This window comes from Labeo rohita, unplaced genomic scaffold (assembly GCF_022985175.1).
Source record: "Labeo rohita strain BAU-BD-2019 unplaced genomic scaffold, IGBB_LRoh.1.0 scaffold_81, whole genome shotgun sequence".
NCBI classification, from domain to species: Eukaryota; Metazoa; Chordata; class Actinopteri; order Cypriniformes; family Cyprinidae; genus Labeo; species Labeo rohita.
Window position 1 is genome coordinate 241,923 of NW_026129755.1, and position 12,807 is coordinate 254,729.

The following is a 12,807-nucleotide window of genomic DNA, read 5'->3' on the forward strand; positions in this document are numbered from 1 at the left end:
CCAAACTGCAGTTTCAATGCAGCTTCAGAGGGCTCTACAGGATTCAGCGTTTGCACAGATGCTGTAAAATGAAATTCCAGGACTTTCAAGGTCTTCTCTAGCACTACTTTATTGATTTTCGAGCACTTCACACAGAGATCTCACTTATCGAACAATGTCTTCTATTTCAAGTTTAAAAAAAAGATAAACAGATAAATAAAAATGCTAATAAAAAAAAAATGTCAAAAAATCAAGTAAAGCACATGCAAAGTATGCAATGATGTCAACCTAAAAAGAAAAAGAATTAAAACCGTGGTTTTCCTACACTAACCATAGTTTAACCATGGTATTTGTAGTAAAACTGTGGTTATACAAAAAAACATGGTTACTACACTTTTAATATAGTAAAACCACAGTTAATGTCCTTAAGGGATTTGTATTTGTGTATACTGGTTTTTTTCTTTTTGTTTTGTTTTTATAACTCCACTGCTCTAATGTTTGATGTCTTCTACTGTTTAATATAAAATTTAAAAAAAAATCAGAAAAAAGATTTGTGAACCCACTCTGAAGGCCTAAACTGAATGAAATTATTGGCGATACGTGATCCGAAGTCCTGAACTGAATCAAATGATCTGCGTTACCCGCTCTGAAGTACTGATATGAACAATGATTCGTGAACCATCACTTCAGATCGGGACAGGACAGATCAAAACTTGATCTGATTTGCAAACCCGCTTCGAAGTCCTGATCTAAATCGAACGATTCACAACACGCAAAGTTCCGATCTAAGTCAAATGATTCCCAAACCCACTCTGAAGTTCTGATCTGAATCAAATGATTCACAATCTGATTGGAGCGCTTCAAAACGGTGAATCATTTTGCGACACAATGGTTTAACTGATCTGAAGTTTCGAAAAGCTCAGTTTCACCCATCACTATACGTGCTTTTTAAAATCATTACAAGTAATGTCGAAATTCGAAAATAAATAGCTGTTTTAAATTGATCTGGTTTTTGCTAGTGAATCACTTGAACTGAACAACTGAAGTCATGAGTTTGAACCAACTGGAGCGGTTCCGGCTTAAATGACTCACTCAATTGATTCAGTTCATGTGTTTTTTGCGTCCTCAGCCATGTTTACACCACACTGTCAGCACTACTACTCGCTTAGCTCGCTAGTCTTATGACATTAACTGAAAGAAGCAAAATTATTAAATTACTTCTTATTATTGAATTATTATTTATTTAATTATTGAATTATTATAGTGAAGTATTTCATAGATTTTTGAGCAGTTTCCAAGTACCTCTTCAGTATTGTTATTTTCATAGGTTTTCCAGGCCGTAAATTTCAAAAAGTCAAATTCAAGTACTTCAAGCACTTTATGCACCTTGTACAAACCCTGTATCTAGCGAAATGTCATTTTCTTAAAACAATAATAATTTATATACTTTTTAACCACAAATACTTTGAATGAGGTACACAGACGAAGGATGCATGACTTTTCCAATATGATCACATACTGTAAGACCCCTATTCATCATGTAGAGCCATGGTGTATTGGTGATTTCGTAGAAACATTTGGTAAATCGAGCATTACAATAATGGATACACATACATGCTGTGTACGAACAAACCACGCTATCAGCAGGTGCAAGCGTTTGGTAGCGAATTCTCTCCTTGCCCTTTGGGCCTCTTCGTCCACAGGACGAAGAAACGTCCCGATGATCAAGTAATTAAAGGGGTGCATCTTCACAAAGCCACACAGATCAAAAGAAGACTCCCGCTCGACGTGGGATAACGCGATTTCTAAAGAAAGAGAGACGCAGCAACATTCTTGTGAGACTTTGCGCGTCGGGCGTCCCCGTGTCCAGCAAAAACGCTCGGACTGACAAGGCTTAAGTGATGTCTCAAACAGCTGAGGGGGTCTGGACATGTGCGAGCGGGCAAGCTAAGGCTAATCCGTCCTTTCTCTTCTCCCGAGTTTTCCTAGGGTGTGTAAAAGCTGAGGCTGACACTTTTTCCTCTGCTCGCCCTTATGAGGAGGGACAATACCCGACCAGCTGAGCTTTGAACGCAACCCGGTCCCGTGGAAGTCTAGGTGCGGACAAAGGCCACGTGCGGAGAGGCCGAGAGACTGGAGCCATCGGCCACGAGGAGCTGTTTTAATGCGAGCCGACTGTCTGCACCTCCTCCTCCGATCTGTCCTTCCTAATCCTCGACTTCATGAAAGCCCCACACGCCGGAGCTGACTGCCAAAACCCCAGCCAACCTTTGTAGGGAACAAAAAAGCAAAAGTTGACGAGGTCGCAGCGGGCCCGGACCACCTGCTCGCAGAACTCAATTGCACTCGGCAACAGTGAAAGAAAGTAAGTTGCGGTCGCTCTTATGATCCTGCCGTACAAAGGAACAAATTGCGTTCCTCGGGCCCGTCCTCCGCGGGTCAGGAATCGGGGTGAGAGCCCGTGATTGGCGCTCTCAGGAAGTCTATTTGTTTGCCGAGCATGTTTGTAGCCCGACTTCCATTCGAATCTCCTTTCATCTCCTGCTTTTCTATTCTTCTGCCGTGCATTTGTTGAGGCACTTCTCTCCAAATTGAATGTTATTATTCCAAACAGTTCCGAAGGCACCGTCTTATCTTTTATTTATTGTTGAGTGGCGGAGGCCGGCGGGTGGACGAGAGCATCTGCCGTCCTTCTGTAGCCTAGATTAAAGGGACGCACCGAGTCGGAGAGCGGCGAAGTGCTTCATCATCATCATCATCATCTTAATTGCACGGCTGAAGTTCTGATCGTTGCTAGCTTTAATCTACAGCCTCATATAAACAACGGCCAACAGGAAGGCTCCTGGAGAACATATATGACCGTTAGCGAGGGGCCCGGACCGTGGAGTTGGGCATAAAGCGCGTTACCTGATGTGAAAGCTCATCTATAATGAAGCATGCATGAGTAATGAGAGTCTGCCTTCACAATGCTACATTCATCATGCGTCAGAGCGCCGGCGCAGACAGCTGGAAGCCAGTTCAGGTGTGACTGCATGGCGACTGGACAATGATGCATGCGCTGGAGGATTACGGTCTCGCCTGCCGGGACGACCACCCAACACGTGGCACACAACGGTCGTACGGCAAACTCCAAAACACAAACACGTCCGCTCTACACAAGATTACATTAAAATAACACTGTACTTCTCCCATACGTAAAATATAAATGCAAATATTTTCAGTCACCCTCAAAGATAAGCAAGTAGGGACTTTCGGTGGCTGAACTGTGACTATGAATAAAAACCAACCGAAATGATTAGACAGATGTTTAACAGAGGTAAATCAAAGCAAGAAGCCACAAGAAGCTGTAGTTTACAGTGAATTTGTAACAGCTAAAGGCCTTTATGAAAAGAGCTTTCACCAAATACAACAGAGCAGATAAAGTGTAATGATATTAATAAAATCATAATTCTTCCACCAAACAATGTAGTTCCTCAGAAACAGTTGCGGTTGCAACAAAGCGGTTGCCGAGCAACATATAAAAGTAAACAAAGGTGTATGTTTGTAGAGTAATTTACAGCAGCTCGGCTCAACCAATCAGAATCAAGGACCGAAACCATCCGTTGAATAAACATTAAATAACTCCACTGACGCAGTTTCTGAATTCACACGTGTACGTGGTCATGTCGCGCCATTCGACTGGTAATTCCTGATCTCCTGTCTCTACTAAGTCAGCAAGGCAACAAAATCATCTTTCCTTTCAAGCCTAAAGGGACAGCTCAGCCAAAAATGAAAATTCTTTCATTTATTCAGCCTTATGTTGTTCCAAACCCTTAAGACTTTCGTTCACCTTTCGTAACAAAACCGGACAGATTTATGTTTCTCCGCTGGAAGTCCAGGCAACCGACGCTTTGATGCTTCAAAACATTCATAAAGAGATCGTAAAATAAATCCATATGATTCGAGCAGCTTATTGCAAGAAACACAATCACTTTTCATGATGAACAGGTTACATTTAGGCTTTTATTCATGTAGATCAATGCACATACAAATGCCTCATTAAATATAGTAGAAGCTCAAATGCGCTGACTGATATTTTGGTGGTGTGGACTTGCTACGTAGGAATGACCAGGTTTCATTAAAAATATCTTTGTTTGGGTTTAAAGATGAACAAAACTCCTATAGGATTGGAACTAGATGGAATAGTTTTTACTTTTTTGGCTGAACTATCCTTTTAATACCTGCAGGTTAAAATCTTGCACAATCATTAGAATGAAACGCTTCAGAATAGAAAAATATCAGGCTCTTAGGCTGGAATGAATGAGACAGATCTGTTGAGACTGGAAGACTATCGGAAATGAAACGCAATCGATCATTATTTCCATGTGAATGTTCCGTGTTCCAACACATGTGACCCTGGAGCACAAAACCAGTCTTAAGTAGCACAGGTGTATTTGTAGCAATAGCCAAACATACACTGTATGGGTCAAAATGATCAATTTTTCTTTTAGGTCAAAAATCATTAGGATATTACTTAAAGATCATGTTCCATGAAGATATTTTGTAAATGTCCTACTGTAAATATGTCAAAACTTAATTTTTGATTAGTAATATGCATTGCTAGGAAGTTCATCTGGACAACTTCAAAGGTGATTTTCTCAAGATTTTAATGTTTTTACACCCCAGATTTTCAAAGAGTTGTATCTCGTCCAAATATTGTCCTGTCCCAACAAACCACACATCAATGGAAAGATCATTTCTTCAGCTTTCAGACAGTGTATGCACCTCAATTAAAAAAAAACGGACCCTTATGACTGGTTTCGTGATCCAGGGTCACATATATAATTTTCAAACATCTACGGCATGTGTTTGATTGGCTGTGATGTATGAAAGCTGTTGGCACGAGTACTGATGGGGAACAAGCTGCTTTGCCCATCTTTCTCACCATACACTTGATTTTCTTGTTTCTCTCAGAAATACATGACTTTATGCCAGTGCAATGAATGAATATGTATCAGTACCAATTGCAAGTATATTTACTTATTGTGACGGGGTCAACTAATAGTTATGCTAGCACAAGGCAGAATGTTTGACGAAGATCTGTTCATCTGTGTTGCGGGGTGTTTAATAATAATAGGTCATTACAGAAGTATCACGACACTGAAGTGTACCTGATGAACTTCATACTGCTCACTTTACACACCCAAATGTGGTTATCCTACCATAAATCACACTGTACTGTCTCCAATGAAACAACAACTGTCAACTGTCTTATTAACGACTGTCAATCAGGCTAAATGGTTAACAGTGCTCTGGCTGAAAAAACAAAAGCAGCCATAGGAAATGCAGCAGTGGATTTTGTTTAACAGGCCTCAACTATGTAAACATCTGAGATCGGCTACAGCTCCGCTCTTAAACACGAAAAGAACCGCACTCCCACGGTTTACCGAGCACAAAGAAATCACATTAATGCCTGAGTTCGGAGGAGCAAACCTGACCGAACGACACAAGCTGCAGACACCACATTTAAGACTCTCACCATGACAATCCGTGTGAAGCATCACAGCTGACATCCTGGCATCCACCTTCAAAAGAAAAGAGAAACAGATACACCGTTAGCGTCTTTAGCTGACAACACAGAATCAGTCCGTGCTGATTCATTCAAACACCGGAGCAGCGGTCAAACATTCTCCTACGTTCACTACAGCATATCTGCCACCTAAGACGTTATCAGCGTTACGTAACACAGCAGCATTGATCAGCGTCTGCGAGAGCTTCCCGAAAGCGCTGCTGTCACACGCACCGTAACGACACGCGCGCAATAGCGGCATCAAAACACATCCGGACTGACAACCGATGGCAGACGGGCCCAGACCGGGAGGGAAGACAGGCCTGCTCTGGACAGAAGCGGCCTATCTTGCGTCCAGCGTGTGTCATTCGGGGATTTGGGGAGTAACTCGCAGCTCCAGCCAGAGTCTATTTCTAGAAGCTTTCCTAAAATAAAGTCCTGAGCTCCCAATCTGGCAGGAGAGAGCTGAAGTTGGTTCTGCAGCCAGCAGCATGAAGTCAGCGCTGCCTTCACGTCACCGCTGACGAAACAGGGATCTCGTAAAGAAAGTTAGCGGACCTCCAGTGAGAAACGGCTTCGGCCTTTAACGCGGGCCAGAACTGAGTCATTCCATCAGCAAACCTGATCCCGCGCTAACGCGACACAGCAGCCCCACCAAACGCGAGGACGCGCTTCTGCGCTTTATCAAGGGAGTTCGACCACAAATCATTCACTCATCTTTGTGTTGTTGTTGTTGTTCCAGACCTACGTGACTTTCTCTTTTCCACAAAACGACGCCGGCCTTTTCTGAAACATAATGCAGAGTGACCAACCACAGAGGTGTTACAAAACTACTCCATAAAACTCAAGACTCATCAAGTCAAACAACAAGTTTGCGTAAGGAAGCTGAGCATCTATTTCACACTGAACGCTGGGTGCTCTGGCATTTTTTACTCAGCGCCAAGAGTTCAACAGACCAGTTTCTAGTAGACGTCACAGTTACGTCACTTGCAGCTGCGTGCGCACTGTGGTGGCAGAACAACACTGGTAACAAGAGGACAAAAATGGGTCAAATCCATGGAATAAGAGAATCCATGCGCCTTTGGATGTCAGAAATGAAATGCAATTCATTTTTATATAATACTGTCATCAAAAACGCCATCTGAAGCTAAACACAGATTAAACCTGCTGCGATTATTCTACTTTTAAACCATTAATTCGATTTAAACAGTAGGTTTACATAATATTCACACATACAGGACATACAGTAGCCCTACAGTTACACACACTATTTAAACTTATAACATTTTACCAACATTTACCTGTTTTATCTCACAATTCTGACTTTCTTTTCGCACAAATGCAAGTATATACACTACCAGTCAATAGTTTTTGGACTGTACGATTTTTAAGATTTAAGTTTTTTAAATTTTAAATGTTTTTTTTTTTTTTAAACAAGTCTCCTCTGCTCACCAAGCCTTCATTTATTTGATCCAAAGTACAAAAACAGTAACATTTTAAAATATTTTTACTATTTAAAATAACCGCTTTCTATGTGAATATGTGTTAAAATGTAATTTATTTCTGTGATGCGCAGCTGAATTTTCAGCATCATTACTCCAGTCTTCAGTGTCACGTGATCCTTCAGAAATCATTCTAATATGCTGATTTACTGCTCAACAAACATTTCTGATTATTAGCATCATCACTGTTATTATTATTATTATTATTATTATTATTATTATTATCAATATTTAAAACAGTTGAGTACATTTTTTCAGGATTCTTTGATGAATAGAAAGATCCAAAGATCAACATTTTTCTCAAAGCATTTACAACATTATACACTACACCATTCGAAAGCTTGGAGTCGGTATCATTTTATTTTATTTTTTAGAGGGGAAAGAAATTTTAAATTGATCAAAGGTGATGATAAAGACATTTATCATGTTACAAAAAAAATCTATAAATGCTGTTCTTCTGAATTTTCTATTCACCAAAAAACCCTGAAAAAAAAATCCACTCAGCTTTTTTTTTAACATAATAATAATAAATGTTTGTTGAGCAGCAAATCAGTATATCAGAATGATTTCTGAAGGATCATGTGACACTGGAGTAATGATGCTGAAAATTCTGCTTTTAAACCATATGAATAAATGACATTTTAAAATGTATTTAAACAGATTCTAAAGAGTAAAAATATTTCCAAATTTTACTGTTTTTGTGGTATTTTGGATCAAATAAATGCAGGCTTGGTAAGCAGAAGAGACTTCTTAAAACAAAACAAAACAAAACAAAACAAAAAAAAAAACATTTAAAACTCTTATATCTTCTAGTCCAGACTCTATAGCTCAATTCTGAGAACAAAAAGCCAGAAGTGTGGGATATAAACTCATGATTCTGAGCCAAAGGGAAAAGAGAGAATGATGAGTTGATGTTTCTTATCAGAACTGTGAAATATAATCTCAGAATATAATATAATCTCCCCTTTTTTTAATCCTTTTATTCCATGGCATCCACAGAAGCTGTCAATTTTCTGCCACCAGACAGGCCTCACCCACAAAAAAACATCATTACTGTTTGCAAACACCAAAACAGGTACACAATGTTTCATTTAGGTAAACAGCGCTCATCACTGTCACTTTTATCTAGCCGTCCAATCACAGTGCAGGAGGGGCGGAGCAAATTCCATCCCGGCCAACCGTTATCGATTATGCTACGACTAAACAACAGCGGAGGATCAATCAATATTTACCCTTGTCTTTGAGTATTCATGTCTGTACCAGGACCATTCCTGAACTACCACAATACTGTTATGACAAATGCTCGGAGAAACATCTCATTTGCATCTGCCATATTGCTCTAGACCTGTGTTTTCATCTGACTGAAATTGTTTTGATAAACACACAGCCTTATGATTTTGCATATGACCAAGTATATTAGTTAAATCTGAAATGATGTTCATTTATATGGGCCATATGGTTATTTATTCTTATTTGCACAAGTATATAGCGTCACATATACCTAACCCTAACCCTAACACAACTCAAACTTGTCTAATACTCTTTAAAACGTTGTTGTTTGTGGCTCAGTTTGGATGAGTCTGCAAACAGAAATCACACTGCGACTTTACGACGCATCAATCATTTCACTCAATCCTCAGGAACTCCTCGAGAGCTGATCTGAGCCGCTGCCCGCATTCACTTCGCAGCGCTATAGTCTTGCAGTCTGTCAGCACTACCCTCATTTGTGTCTTCTTTTACTCTCTCCTTCTGGAGATGAATGCGAGTTGATACTTCACTGAATCGTAATCTGTTATCGAACGCTCATCTGCACGTACACCGTCGCTCGCTCACGGAGGCGCCAGGACCGCCTGTGGACACGATCGACGCTCGACACCAATTAGTCACGCTGAGTGACAGGGAAACGTTTTCTGGGAACTCGTACGCAGGCCGACAGGAGTGATGAGCGCTGCCAAAGAGCGTTTAAAGACATTCAGGTGTGGCGAGTTGATAAAACACGCTTGATATTCGATACGGATGAGAATGCTGAATTCTTCACCGTCTGTCTGTGCTGGTGCGTACATAATTGAATCCTCGCCGTATTATTAGGCGTTTTGTGTGTCTTGTTAAAGGAGAAGTTCACTTCCAGAACAACAATTGACACATAAATGTACTCACCCCCTTGTCATGCGAGATGTTCATGTCTTTCGTTCTTCAGTCGTAAAGAATTATGTTTTTTGAGGAAAACATTTCTCCATATAATGGACTGATATGGTGCCCCGATTTTGAACTTCCAAAAGTCCGTTTAAATGCAGCTTCAAACGATCACAAATGCGGTTGTAAATGATCCCAGCCGAGGAAGAAGGGTCTCATCTAGCAAAATGATCGGTTATTTTCATAAAAATAATACAATTTATATAGATTTTAATGTCAAACGCTCGCCTTGTCTTACTCTGCCTGGACTGTTTTTGTTCCGGTTCATGACTGTTTTACCTTTTTTGTTAAGGGTGTTTGATCTTCTTTGCATGTTCACTTTGTGAACACTGTGTCTGTTCTTCTGCAGTGATGTAGGATGATTCTGAAATGATTTTGGAAGTTGAGGGAGAAAATACGATTGGAGTTTTTCTACATACCAAAAACTGTCTTGAGACAGAATACACAGAGTTCAGGGAGGGACAAGACAACACCAGCGTTTGAGCATAAAAAGTATTTAAATTGTATTTTTTAATGAAAATAACTGATGGTTTCTCTAGATAAGACCCTTCTTCCTCGGCTGGGATTGTTTACAACCGCATTTGTGATCGTTTGAAGCTGCATTTAAACTACATTTTGGAAGTTCAAAATCAGGGCACCATATCAGTCCATTATATGGAGAAAAACTTTCCTCAAAAAACTGAAGAAAAAAAAAGCATTAACATCTTGGATGACAAGGCGGTGAGTACATTATCTGTGAATCTTTGTTTTGGAGTGGACTTCTCCTTTAAAGAAGAGGATGCTGTTCGCTTCCGCACTTTGGTGACCTGCCTTCAGAGTTTGAACAGTGACGTGGTGCGACAGTGAAAACAGGACAGAGCACATGTGTGTTTACTTGCGATGGACATTTGCACAGGGATTTTGCTTTGCTATATGATGAATGAATGACACACACTCACCGTACTAGCATTCGTATCATCTTGGTGAGAAAAAGCCTTCACACGTGTAACACAGCAAGCGCGTTTTATTGACACGAGCAATGTTGTCAGAAAGCGTCAGGTGATTAGACGAAATGATGCAACCTGCCAGATGAAACCGTAAAGCACATGCCCATCACCCATGGCAAAATGTGTGTGAGAAAGCAAACTGTGTCAACAGAGAGCGAGCCAAACCACAGAACAATCCGGTTCCACTTGAAGAAACGGCGACTTTCGCTAATGCGCGCGCGGGGGCCGCGGGGCCAGACGTGGACGGTGGTCGGCGAGCAGGAGGCCCCCTGCACCACGATCACGACCCATCTTCGGCAAGGAGGAACCAGAGGCTGCGTCTGGAACAGACACGCTCGACCGCACCTTCCCGTTCCCAGGTGCCTTGCCACTCTCGCTTTCAGGCAGGACTGGACCGTGGCACGCCAAGAACAGACTCCTGAGACGCCAGCGCAAGCCATCGATCGATCACGCCGTCAATACAGCAGGAAACCACGAATCGCACACGCGCTAACTGTCTGAATGTGTTTACCTGACAAGGCCTCAAGTGATCTGGGCTTTAAGTAGTGGTCTGCAGAGCGAAATTAAGCTGGTTTTTTAGATAGTCGTGAGAAACATATAGACCATTTCGCTAGATGTAAACAACACTGGTCCAGAAGCACTTCCTGTTTTTCTGTTTTTTATTTTTTCTTTTATTTCACATATACAAATACATTCATAAGGTGCTAATGTAACATTTTCATCCAGTCAAATGTTATGTTGGTTGTATTTTTTTTGTAACGTTTGTGTAAAGTAAAAAAGTGTATCGGGACCAGTATGTCTACATCTGACGAAATGGTCTATTGGACACAGGGCCCCTGAAGGACTCTACAGGAAGGAACAAAACACAGTGCCCTTTTCTGATAATCTGTGATTGTCTACAAATTAAAAAATGGAGACGACATATTTGAGCCTGTTTTTTTAATTGTGGTTTCCATATGTTAATATCATAATTAATAATTACAATGATGTTTGAGTTTATTATTAGGCCTACAATTCACCAACAATCACACTAGGAACAGGAAATAGCAGCTACTGCAAATAGCAAACATATCAAAAATTAGGACTTTACAAAAACATTAAATTTAAACAGTAACTCTTTACAATCAGGCTCCATTAGTTAATGTCGCACAAGCAACGAACAATACATTTATTACAGTATTTATTCATCTTTGTTCATCTTAGGTCATGAAAATACAGTCATGCATTGTTAATGTGAGTTCACAGTGCATTAACCAATGTTAACAAACAGCCTGTGACCTTAATAATCCATTAGTAAATGTTCAAATTAACACTACGATTAATAAATGCTGTAGTAGTATTGCTCATTCTTAGTTCCATGGAGTTAACTAATAAACCTTATTGTAAAGTGTTACCATAAAGCAATAAATCTGAGAACATACGCCGTAATAAAACTGTATTAACAAATGTGTGTGACATTTTCTGCCTGTATTTAACATTTTCACAAAGTGTGAGTACAAAGTAATTACAACTTTTCAAAGTGTTTGTACAAATGGATCTTTTCCATCCCTAATCAGGCTTATTATTTTGCATTTTAGGCTCATTTTGAGCACAAAGTATGTGCTTTCTGCAATGTGTAATTGTTTATTATTTTTTTTACATCATTCATATTGGAGTTGTGACGGCAGACGTCTCAGGAATGTTTAATAGTGTGTGAAAAACAATCCAGAAACCTTATCATGCCTTGTTATCCACCTCATTTTTCCTGCAAGTGCAGGTGCGGCCATTTGAACATTTTATGGGTGTGGCTTCCGGTCTCTTCCGCGTCCAGCTATTTTTAGCTGTACAAAACAGCTTGTTTTGCTGCTTGATATTGCAGATTGGTGCGTCTAATTTTAATGTATTATCTCAATTATAAAGACACTGGTTTGTAGCACAAACAGTTTGACCGTTTACAGCATGTTGTTATTCTTCTGGCCCATAGGTTTACTTCTGCATCGAAGAAAAAGGTGGATAAAGTGCACACAAACAGTATTACTTATCGTATGTTTAGTATGCGAGTACTTGTTTTGTATGAGCTGTAAAATGAAGACATTTCCAGTCGGGGACAGGACAAAAAGCCGAGACTGTCCCCGGTAAATGGGGACGTCTGTTCACTTTTTTATTTTTTTTTTTGCTTACTGCATTTTATAAATTATTCCTTAGTTACTGTACATGGAAAAACTTTACTTTAAAAGTAGACCACTGTAGATGGACAGAGCAGTTTTACAAAATAACTCATTAAAACCTTAAATTTATGGTGACTAACCTAAAAGTTGGTTGTTTTTCTATGTAATTTGACATCATTTTCCTGTTTTTCCATAGTTTAAAAACAAACTATCAACAGTAATATACTGTAATTTAACGAGAAAATTAAAAGTCAAGTTTTGCATGAAATTGTCTGGAAACTCTGCTGCCAGTCGTTTTACTGTTTGTTTGTTTTTTAACAGTTTTTAATTTTTTTTTCTTTAATTTAGTCATTTTGGATCTTGACTGGACCACGGAAGCAGTCGTAAGGGTCAATTTTTTGAAATGCAGATTACTAATCAAAAATGAAGTTTTGATATATTTACGATAGGAC

At 39.9% G+C, this 12,807-nt stretch overlaps 1 long non-coding RNA gene across 1 annotated transcript in view; it reads right to left on the reverse strand.

Annotated features, from left to right (window-relative positions):
• Positions 1-12,807, reverse strand: part of LOC127162028 (uncharacterized) — a 59,354-nt gene that overhangs the window by 11,286 nt on the left and 35,261 nt on the right. The window contains exon 3 of the long non-coding RNA XR_007827248.1: positions 5,498-5,543. This is a non-coding gene — a long non-coding RNA (uncharacterized LOC127162028). The remainder of the gene's footprint in view (positions 1-5,497; positions 5,544-12,807) is intronic.